The following is a 12028-nucleotide window of genomic DNA, read 5'->3' on the forward strand; positions in this document are numbered from 1 at the left end:
TCGCCTAAATTGATCACTGTCAAGCTATAGTGGTCCACCTACAGCCTTGGTGTAAATGTTATCCATCAGTAGAAAAAAGTCACGACACTGCTTCTTATCCTCAGACACCCTCAGTTCGCTCGCCTTCCTCCTCATCCAGTCCAGACCCACCCCTTACTGTCTGCCATGACCGTCCTCTACAATACGAGACTGTATTCTTTGTACCTCCCCTTTCTCGCCCTCAGTCTGTGCATCCCAGCCTCCCTTCCTAGATATCCATCCCACACCTCTCCAACCGCAAACGGCTCCTACGGTGAGAAAAAAAAGAGAGAACAGAACAGTTTCAAACACGTCGGCATAAATCTCACAACCAGAGCTCCCCTTTTCTCCTTCCCCTCCTGACGGACTTCATTACTTTATTTCTCTGCGCACCAATGCCCGAGACCACGCCGAAACGAAGGATTTTTTTCCCTTGAGCATGACAAGGATTGCCAAATCATCCGCAATCCAACATCACCGACTGAGCCACCAGCATGAGCACTGGATACATATGCTCCAGCAGAAGTTGTTGGCTCGAGCAATAATAAATCTTGGAGCCCAAATACAGCTAAGAGGGGAGAGTCAGTTTTAGGTAAGTATCCCGGCTTGGACCTCTAACATTGAATGAGAGAATGTTATATATATTTCTCTTCTTCTGTCCATCACTGACCACGAGGTAGTGATGGGGTAGGCAGGGCTATATTGTGGCACAATTATGGCGATGTTGCGTGGTCAGCATGTTACTGAGGTGGCCGGTGGTGTCCTTTTTCAGGATTGAGGCAATGTTGTTCCTCGCACTGTGAAGCGACCTTTTAAATAATCGGTGTGCATGTCTTTCCAAGCTCCGTCCGGACCGAATGTAGACGGAGCGTTCTGTGGTTATTAAAATGATATCATGACTCTTATAACCTTATTAAACCTATCATCTCCAAACATTATGCAAATTAGATATTCTCTCGATTAGGGTGCACTGGCTGCGTTCTCTCTGCACGTTGTGAGACAGCATCTTCCCGCGGTGATGCTGCAGAAGTGCGGATAACAAGGAGCATAAAACACTGGGTGAAACAATGATCTCAGAATTTAGGGTTCGCATATTACGTGGACCTGCCGCGGCTTTATTGAATGGCATTAGAGAGGCAACATTAATTCAGACTGAAGGTGCATTAGCAGGCCTGCAGATCTCTGTGGATTCGGCATCAATATTTGTATTCAAGCTAAAAACGTGTGCAGTCCATTCGTGGCTTTCTATATCCATGTTGATCAATTCATCCCGGAACTGCATGATCCATTAACTAAAAGTGAGTGCCATCCCAGCTTGGATATTGGACACGGGATGAGTTGCGTTCATGCTTCCTGTTATTATTATTTTTTTCTGGATTCTGTGTTACGGATGAATTGCTGCCCGTATTGGTTTCTGAGAAAGCAAATAGTCAGCTGGAACTGTGTTTCTGTGTACGTGCTGGTCTGAGTTGTACGTGGCTCTAAGGGCGCGTGCAAGAAAGCAAGCACGTATGCTTGTTTTACTGTGTGTGCGTGTATGTCACCAGTGAGGCAAAGTTGCCGTTCCCTGTTCCCTCAAGTTGCTTTGATTGCTGTTCCACTGACTAACTGCGAGGGGAGCTCAAGCTCTTTTACACCAGGTGTCATTATGTGGCTAAAGGCAAGATAACTGTGTATCATACTGATACCAACTCTATGAAATTAAAAAAGTGGCTTCTCTTTGAAATTGGCCCGGAAGCATTTATCTGCACTTCCATAACTGTCACTGCAGTTTTGTTTTTTTTGTCATTGTTTCTTTTTTGGGAATGCAAGCCTAATGAGCTACATACATGTACATACAGTATACTTAATATACTCCGAGAAATAATGCCATATATGCATGTATAATTGCCATGTATAAAATAAAAGACAACACAAAGAAAAGAATGGCCATAATGCAAGCCCAAGATTTCACTACCGCAGAAAGACTATAGCTTATTCTTCAAAGAGCGGGCTGAACATTTGTCTGTGTGGCCCCCGACAGTGAAAAATCCTGCATTCTGAATGTGAACTTTAAGTTAAGCTTTAATGTTTGAAATTGACATTATGCTGAACACAAGTCAATACATCCTGCTGTATTGTTCTCCCTTCGTCTCCAAATGTGCAGAAAATTGCACTGGCAGAAGCGGAACTTGCTGAAAAAAGCAGCCTTACTCAGTATGCCTCATTCAATCTGGTGGCCTTTTCATTGGCAAAACGCTGGCAACATGTAATCATTTTTTCAGAGGGAAGGCATTTCACATCACATTGCCAAAATGAAAATGCCAGCAGTAGCTTAAAGCTCTATTTGTGTCATGGCTTGAGATGACCCAGTGTTGATGATGCTTTCAAGGACTGAAGAGAGAACATTCAGCAGCAGAGGTCCTTTTACAAGCCTTGGCAGTGCAATGCATGGAATGTCTATAAAGCATGTGACTTTGATTCTTAATAGGCAATAAAATGAGCACAAACCGATATATTAATAATGGAAAATATAGTTCCTGCTTCCAACCTTTACACACAGAGCTGCTCTAGTAACCTATCGTATGTATATTATTTTCCTTCTGTCATTGTGGTGGACAGTACTAGTTTTGTATTGGTAGAACCCACCATCTCCCCCTCTCTCCCTGTATGTCACTGTCTTTGTATTCTTGTACTAGCACGCCATTGTTTATATGTGGGGGCTGGTTGCAGCTGTACTGTCCAGAAGGCTGCTTCCCTAGAGGTTTAAAACAAAGGAAATCTGTTTTCATCAGAAACAAACAACAGGGTCACATAATGACATGTGACAAAATCTCTCAGAAAAGCTGGTAAGCTTAAATGTTTTTGAGAGGCAGCTGAATCATTTGACCTACACTAGGGGCTGTTTAACCTATGTGCTGCTGCTATCAGTCTCACAAGACCACATGCAGGAGAACCATGCTCGTATAGTATGATGTTCAAAATGAATTCTCACCTCGTAGGCTCAGAATTAAAGGGTTGGTAGCTGATGACAAGTGGTTAATTACATTTTTGCACACCATGACATTCAAACCATGTTAAGCCTTGATTAACAATTCCAGAAGGAACATTTGTTTTTTTTTTCTTCCTTCAACTGCCTCAAAAAAAAAATCCTTTCTTTGAACCCCCATGCACAGTACATGAAACTATTGAATTGAGACTGTGAGAACTAAATCATAGTTTTAACATTGATTGTTGTATCCACTGCTCTTTCCATCAGTCAGTTACTAAAGCCACACATTTTTGGCTCTGTGTGAAACCTCCGGAGAACTAAAAGCAGGCTCAGAAAAAGCATCACAATGGACAATGTTATTGTTATAAACTATTTAGCCATTCAACATTCATAGTTTGTCATCCGAATGCAGCGGTTTCTGTCCAGTCTGTCTGTTTCTCCTTCCCTTCTTCCTCACAGTGGGGTACCACCATCTAAGTTTTTGTGAGTGAACATAAGCACCATTTTATAATACAATCAAGAAATAAATTGCACATCAAAGGTTAACCAACCAGAAATTAATTATTTACCAGAGAAATATATAAATGCACTTCCAGTTCCTGAAAGCAAAGCCAATTGTTAGCGTGCCTTTTGACTGCTGATGAATCAGAATATGATGTTATGTAAAATTCATTAATTATTAAGTTCATTTAGAGGCGCTGCAGTTCAACAGTTTTGCAGTGGAATTTATATTTTTTCAAGATTTTGGGGGGTTTAGTGTTCGGCATAAAAATGAAGGAGTAAACCATTTATTTCGGCTTTGAAATGTGTAAGATCAGACCTTGCATATTTGGTTAAGTCCTCGGCAAATGATTCATCTTGACCTAACATTTGGTGGTTGCCATGCAAGAGACACAAAAAGGGATGCTAATATGAGCCTCTGGAAACCTTGCCCCTGTTTTATTAGGCAGTACCAGGCGGCTCAGTTATTTTTCCTTAAAATATGATACCTAGACAACACAGTCATAATGTCAGTCATTAATCTGGCATGACACAGCCATGTTCTTTGCTGGCTGATATGCTGTTGTTGTGCATCCGTTTGGACTTTCTGCCTGGTGTTACCGTGAGTAAGAGAGGGAGAGGAAGAGATATGTTTTGATTTGCTGTGGTCTTTCACATCAATGAACAATAGAGGTCTGCACTGGCCGGCGATTAAACAGAGAACCTTTTAACTTCATTTGCTTCACTGTTGCCTCCCATATTCCCTCCAGCAATGTAATTTGATCTGCTCCAGCCTAGAAGTTGTGTCTGAGATATCCTAATCGAAATACTGTCTTCTCAGTCGTAATATCTTCGAGCTCAGATTTGTATAGAAATGAAACGCAGCTGTGACCAGGATTTTGCAATTGGCAAATCTGTTGCAGAGATTTTCTTTTTCACCGGCATCTGTTTGGTAATGTTATGGTTAGCCATAACATTTCTGGGGAAAATGTAATACTGTGGGGATCATGTTCTATATCAGTGTGTCTGGTTGATATATTATCAATGTTAAACATATCTACAAAACTTTCACACCCAACATATATTTTTAGAATACTGTTCATATTCAACATTTCTTACTATAATAATCTACAATATCCATTTTCCGGCAACTGAAGCTTGAGGAAGATATTGTAAAAGTTGTTTCCATATGCATCAACACAGATGCAGCATGGTGTTTTTCAGAAAAAAAAATACAGATAAGCCCACTATACACTGTAAGCTACCTGCCTAGCACTTAACGTCAGACAACGTTTGCGACTAAATGGTAAACACAGTGAAGGATTTAGCAGCTAAAGAGCCGGATTTGTCTGCTCAACGCGTAAGCCGACTAACATTTTTTGCCTTATCAACTTTGTAAGTGTCTTAATATGACAGGGGTATATTTACAGTTGGGTGTTGCTGCCAAGTGGCCATGACAATCCTAATCATAGGTGTAAGGTTGATATAATGATATACGATATTGATAAATGTTAACCCAATTATTTTGTACAGTCATCTAACACCTAGACACATTTTTATTTGATGCAAACATCATTGGTCATGTGCCCAGTACATCATGCTACTCAGAGGTAGAAGAAAACTATGGTGTAGTTACTTTATTTTTATGGTTTCTGCCATTTTTCCGCACACTGGAACAAATCTCTTCAACACAATAATACATACCCAGTCCGCTTTGGGCACCCTGTTTGAATGATTTCCTTCTAGTCTCATGCTTCAACAAAGTCAGTTCTCAAAGTTCTTTACACTTCTGGGGCACACATCCAGCTGGTTGGTCATAACTCAATGTGATTGTGGTGGTTACAGCTTCTAGGAGAGTGGCACTGTGCCGACAGTGATTTCCAGGGCGCACTGAAAACTATAACTCAGATACAGATTTTCAGCATGGCAACTATTTTTTCTCTTCATAAACACTGTGTTTAAATAATGAAAGAGCTTGATAGTAGATGGATAATTTGATAGGTGATTGAATTTGTTGAATGATTTAGCCGTAACGAAGTGAAAAGTTAACTTTAATTACAAGTATAACGTTTTCAGTTCAATCAGACGTCTGCCTTACTTCCGATGGTCAGCATTGGGTTCATTATTCTATGCTTGCAAAGATAGCCATTCACCTACTGAGTGCATCCTTTGAAGCGTAATGGGGAAAACAATCGACTGGCAAGCAATAGAAAATAGCCAGCACTTTCACTTCACTATGTGAGTCTGTATCGTTTATAATTGGTTTAGATCACTATGGCAAAAAAAGGATTTCACATCTTTTGAAAATTAGCCCCTCTTAAAAAGCACTTTATACACTGTCAGTGTGTTGAAGCATGGAACACCCTACAAGCACTTAAAGTGGGTGATAGGATTAATTGATTCGCAATAAAATTATAAAAAATGGTAACTTTGACTGTCATGTACAAGTGTACTAGAGCCACAGACTTGCCCCAGTCACAACCAATCAAACACACATTCTATTGTTGTATTTATTTATTTGCATTTAATACAATCACGGATAAATGTTTCGATATAACATCCTTTTTAAATATAATATTTAAATAATTGAATAACACATTTGGTTTAATCCTGTACTATTACACTTACTGTTAACGTGCATAAACAAATCCAAAGTACTTATTTCTATGTGTCAGCTAAGCATCTGCCAGTGTAGAGTAAAACGCCTCAATTTAAGATGTGAACAATCATGGAACGATAATCTTTCTAACAAATTTTAATCAGGCATTGGACAGAGAAGTTTTTAATCTTGTACAATCTTTTTGGTGCTGACTATCAGTTTTGAAACACTCCCTGCTGGAACATTTTACTCGCCTCCAAATATTCCTTAAAATGAAGAAACATTTTCTAAAACATTCAACTAGTCTGGGATCTAAATATGGAGCCTGGATTGAGATAAGAAGCTGCTATTTTCAGTATGGACACTAAGTCCCAATTTGGAAGAATTGAACAGCTGATCAGTCATTTGCGAGAGAGGGGTTGATTCACAGACTGACCCATGACCGATGTGATGCTGTTGAGGCAATACACTGCTCATGCCAGTGGCTCGCAGTATCAGTGGCCTATATTGCAGCTCAGCCTGAAATGCAGCAAATTACAGATCCAATATTCAAATTGGGTTGGAATGATATCTTAAAAGCTCTTTTACCTGGCTGAACTGCTTCATTAGCTTAGCTTAATTTACAAAGCTTATTGTATCTTTCTTATATAATCTGTTTGCAGATAAACTGTTCATGGATCTGAATTTGTGTGCTGATTTAGTTTTGACTATTAGAGGCAATTTGTGACCAAACCTGTAATCACAGTTTCATGACATTTTCATTAAAAGTTACACCCACAAATCATTAACGCTTACTTTTCACACACTTAAAGTTTGTTAAGGCACCCGACGCACCAGGCTTTTAATTCATGTATCGTAACAAAGGTTTGTAAATATGCAGTTTTTGTTTCTCTGTTTTTTTTAAATACTTCACACGCAGAACCTTTTTTGGCCTGGACAAATGTGACATGAGGCAATAAAAGCAGTCAGCTTTGGTTGCTTTAGTCGTTTGAATTAGATTTGATCTGTCTGGGCTTTATGAAAAACACATTTGAGGCAGCATTTCCCCTAAAAAGTAAGTTCTTTAGCAAAATTGACATCATTTTTCAGTCGATTAGTGCAGCAACTTAGTGCTGTAAAAGCCATTGTGGTACTGACTCCAGAAGTAGAACATGAATGGCCTTACACAGCACTTTCACAAAAGTACCGACCTATAGATTTTCTCTATATATCCGACCTTGTGTGTGTGTGTGTGTGTGTGTGTGTGTGTGTGTGTGTGTGTGTGTGTGTGTGTGTGTGTGTGTGTGTGTGTGTGTGTGTGTGTGTGTGTGTGTGTGTGTGTGTGTGTGTGTGTGTGTGTGTGTGTGTGTGTGTGTGTCTGTGTGTGTCTGTGTGTGTCTGTGTGTGTGTGTGTATATGTCCCTCTATGCACTGTGAGCTTTTTGAGTGACATCTGCCATGGCATCAGATATGTATATTAGTAATAACTTATACATAGATCCTTCATGTACACCAATGCCAATAGTACGTGTCCCGATGGATGAACCATTAGAACATTTGCATATCTAGTATCTGATTTTCATTGCCAAAGCACATCCTGTCACACTTAGCCTGAGGGACGTTGAACAGAGATCTGTGCATATTTGTGATCTTTTGGCGTTGCCTCCAGGGCTGTTGCTATGGTAACTCTTATAACCTTGTGTCGCGTCTTCAACTGGTGTTCGTGCGTGCGTTTGGTCAGCTTTATACTCACTTATCATTCATGCAATCATTATTTTAAATTTGCCCAATGAATGAAGAATGAGAAAAAAAATGATTAACTGAGTTTCATAATGACCTGTAGTTTTAAATGATGTGGATTCACTGCTGTAGTTGGAATATCATGAATATTTTTTTTTAGCAGAGGTTAATTCACACCTGAACGATGCTGTATTGTTTTTGACATTATTACAATTAAATTGGATTTGCCTCAGGATAAAGAATACTATTAAAAGACAACACAATAAAAATATTCTATCTCGTCCAGACATGCAAATGTTACTGCTTCAGTTTATAATTATAGTTATACTAAAACTTTCTGTTTGTATTCATAGCATGTCACAATGGTTTTAATATCCTTAAGTTTTTTGTTCACAAGCAAGTTTTCAAATGCACATGTTTCTGCCTGCTTATACATACATTGATATATTACAGCCATATTTACTTACTAAAACATCTTTCAAATTCAGAAATGACTGACATTTACAGATAATATTCTAAATGTGAACAAAGAGTGACTTGGTTGAAAATCTCTCTGGGATGGAAGTGGGATACAACACATTTAAAAAAAGCAAGAACTAAAACTGAACCCTTCCAACTCCCAAATGTAATGTCGACTGAAGGACACAAGCCCGCAGATTTCTCTGAAAGAAACTGTAAACCATCCAAATGAGTACAAATGATTATACTGTAACATCAATAAATGTAACCATTACCTTAATTTGTCAATTAAAAAATAATAATTCTCAATCATGGGAGAGAAACTGTGTTAAAACACCATTTTCATGTTAGGACATTCAACAGAAAATATATTTTAGATTAATGATAGAGGGTACCAGCTGTGTTTATTAGGATTTCTTTTCAAAATCCTGGATGAAAAAAGTCAATATACAAAAGCACTAATAGTTTGCTGGAAAGAGGGTTAGGTCAACTGTCAGCATGGGTTCTGAAACGAAGATCAAGCGATGCATATTTAGAAGTAGAAATGCGACTGCGGCCAGAAATAATAAAAACACACAAAACCCTGAATAAAATTAGAAACTAAGTAGGACAAACATATAGGACAGTTTAGGGATTTAAAAAAGGCAGATTACAAAAACGTGTTTCCCCTTGTTTTAAGTTATATCTTAATATATAATAATTCATCATATTTAAGATATAATATTTTATTCTCGCCATGGGAGTCAGAGTGTTAGAGGAAATGTGATTTGAGAAAGCTGCTAATCTTTACAACATTTCATGCTTCAAAACAATTTAGGGAAATACATTCACCAGATATTCCAATCACTGCCCACATCTCCAATTTATTTAGCAAATTTGTTTTGTACTATGAGGCTAACACAATACATACACAAAGTCCATTTTTTGGCCCTGGTTTAGCTTCTATACCATACAAGATAAAGCTGTATGGCACATGTGTAACACGTACATACTATATTTACTTCATCATTTCAAAGACTGCTTGTTATAGTAATGCCCGGGGTCTCGTCACCACCTGGTTGTAAGCCGACTCAACTAAAGATTAAAATTCTCCAATATGACAGGATGGAATAAACCAGTCTCAGTGCAGCAGAGGCCTTCATGCACTGTTGGACTCCATTTGTCTTGACTTTGGTTACCATGAAGACTGTTGGGATTACTAATAAACAATGGCAGTGGGTTGCCACCTGGCAACCTATGGTGATTGCCTGCTGGAGGAAGGAGACCCAACCAGCTGGCCATTCTTCATCACTGGTGCCAGCCGCTGCCCCTTCCTCAGCACATGTGTAGTGCTCAGTCGAGAGGAATGCTAGTTCTCTTGTGCATCCATCATCCTCTGTAGGTTATAACCCTGTCACAGACTGCAGGCAAGACTCGCGTCGAATGTTTATGATAGAAGCTTACCTGCTGTTGTATAGTATGGTATATTTTCGTGCTGTGTAAGCTGGTGCCATTGTGCTCTGCCTTAAGTGAGTCTAGTACTGAGTTCCACTTCAGAGAAGAGACGATTGGAGGGTGAATAAAAGCTCCAAGTCAGTCAATTGGCCCTGAATTGCTAGAACTTAACTGCAATATCAGCAGTGCAAAAAAAGTGGCTGCCTTGGTCAACTTTTTTCTCGGCTTAACCTGCTCAGCCCCTTACATTGACATCAGGGTCAGGTGGATAGGGAGGAAGTGGAAGGAGGAGAGGCACTGTGCTCGATTTATCAGTAATTATGGAGTGCTATTTTCTCTGTCTCCTATCTATGTCTGCCCTGGGAAGCAGTAGCCATTCTTTAATCTTGACACCCGGTGATCATGTAACACGAGGAAGTTGCTATTAAAGGTGGAGAGAATTGGAGGGGGCCTCTCTCCTGCTCCTCTTTTAGGGGAGGCGGGTTGACAGAGATGGTGAGCACGGCAATAGATGAGCGAGGGGATAAAGGAGAATGGGGTTGAAAAGAGAAGGCGGTTGAGGTAACGACAGCTGTTTCTTGGAGGTTTTTTGGGGTTAAGCGGTAAGAGGAATATCTAGGGAATCTTCTGTAGTCTTTTCTTTTAGCAAAAAAAAAAGCCTTGCCACAGGACACATGATCTAATTTAATTTTTAGATGAAGTAAAACAACTGTAATAATGTGAAATTCTGTTGTAAAGCAGAGAGGTCTTTATGATGTTCCCTCTGGGCTTGCTTTGCACTTAGTCAAAAGCAATCAAAAAAATATGGGGGGTAATTATAATCTGCTTAGGGATAATTGTTTATCAGATAACATGAATCAGCTGATGTACAGTAGATGCAACCTAAACCAAATGTTGTGCCTTAACTCCTCTTTCAATTTTAGATTATATCTGCCAGCAAAAAGTGTCTCAAGAAAAAATTCTAATCTCTTTGATTTTTACTGCAGGTTTTTCATGGAGATGCAACATCTAGACCACAAAAAGCCAAACGGATTCAATTAATTATTTCTATATTTATTTGATTATAATTGGGTAAAAACTGTGTACCCCTATTAAGTCATCCATATGCAGGCAATAAAACATTAAAAAATATTTCCAATTTGATTCATTCTGAAACACATGAGTGGGTGACAAACTGACTTGCTTTCAATCAGCAGAGGCATATGAAATACACATTGATTGAGTCTCTTAACATAAATAATTTGTTTTCTCAACCAAGTGTAGTGCCGCCAGCGCTGTGCCAACCTGGCACCTCACTCCATTAACAGTCCTCTTCTAATTATAGAGTAACATAAAATCACCAAGTGGCAGGATTATTATGATCAGTCTTATGTGTTGTTCTCCTCACAAAGAAAGAAGACACAGACAGATCTTAAGTGTCTGAACTATGAATAAAGAATCACAAATCAGCCCACAGTGGGCCTATTTGTTATGCTGAAATGCCATTTTAGCACAAATTCCCAGCAAAAATCTGACAAGCATGCATGAGCCAGACTGGAAAATGATTTGTGTTCCACTGTGTTTGAATCAAACCACTGACAGTGTGCTGACTGGGGGGATATGCACGGCGTGCACAATAAATACGCAATAAAGCATCTCATATATGATTTAATCAGCCCCTGTATACTGTGATTCACTGTGAACATGTTCGGCTGTATTTAATTCCCCGAAAATGAATTATGGATGTAATGATGATGAGGGTATTCTGCGTACTGTGATGTTAAAGTTACATCATCGTTTAATATGATGCTTGCTAGACACTTGCCGTGCGGTAAAAGAAATGTTTAACTACATTGCCTTAAAATGCTCTTGTTAACAGCAACTCTGAATTGATCAAATGAGAGCTTTTAAAAGAGCCCTTAATCAAGAAACTGCCTCAAAACTGAGGCCGTTGGTAACTAAAAGGATAAAAGAACCATTTTTCTGGTGTAATTACCTAAGTAGCAAGAAATTATGTTTTTTCTAAACATGTTGAACTTTTTATACTGTTCCTAATCATGCCATTGGGGACCTGTGTGGTTAGTCTTGCGGACAATATGACACATTACCAATGAGTGTTTTATTGATGTTGTTCATTGATCCTGTATTGCTGCTCACCCAACCACAAAAATACATATACAGCATGCAGCATGTTTTTCAAACAGAAAACATTGATTGAATCTTAGGGGACAAGGACCAGTACACATTTACATAAGCACACACATGTTCACAAAGCACACACATACGCACACACACACACATACACACGTGTACCATCCCCAAAGACCTCTGTCTTGCTGATGGAGCTGGTGTTGTTAGTTTTAATGATG

At 39.2% G+C, this 12028-nt stretch overlaps 1 protein-coding gene across 1 annotated transcript in view; it reads left to right on the forward strand.

The window, feature by feature from the left end:
- Nucleotides 1–243: 243 nt before the first annotated feature.
- brinp1 (bone morphogenetic protein/retinoic acid inducible neural-specific 1) overlaps nt 244–12028 on the forward strand; it is a 96115-nt gene continuing 84330 nt past the window's right edge. The window contains exon 1 of the mRNA XM_063890334.1: nt 244–610. The gene's annotated coding sequence lies outside the window, so the exon portion shown is untranslated. The remainder of the gene's footprint in view (nt 611–12028) is intronic.

The sequence above is a fragment of the Eleginops maclovinus genome, chromosome 8 (assembly GCF_036324505.1).
Source record: "Eleginops maclovinus isolate JMC-PN-2008 ecotype Puerto Natales chromosome 8, JC_Emac_rtc_rv5, whole genome shotgun sequence".
NCBI classification, from domain to species: Eukaryota; Metazoa; Chordata; class Actinopteri; order Perciformes; family Eleginopidae; genus Eleginops; species Eleginops maclovinus.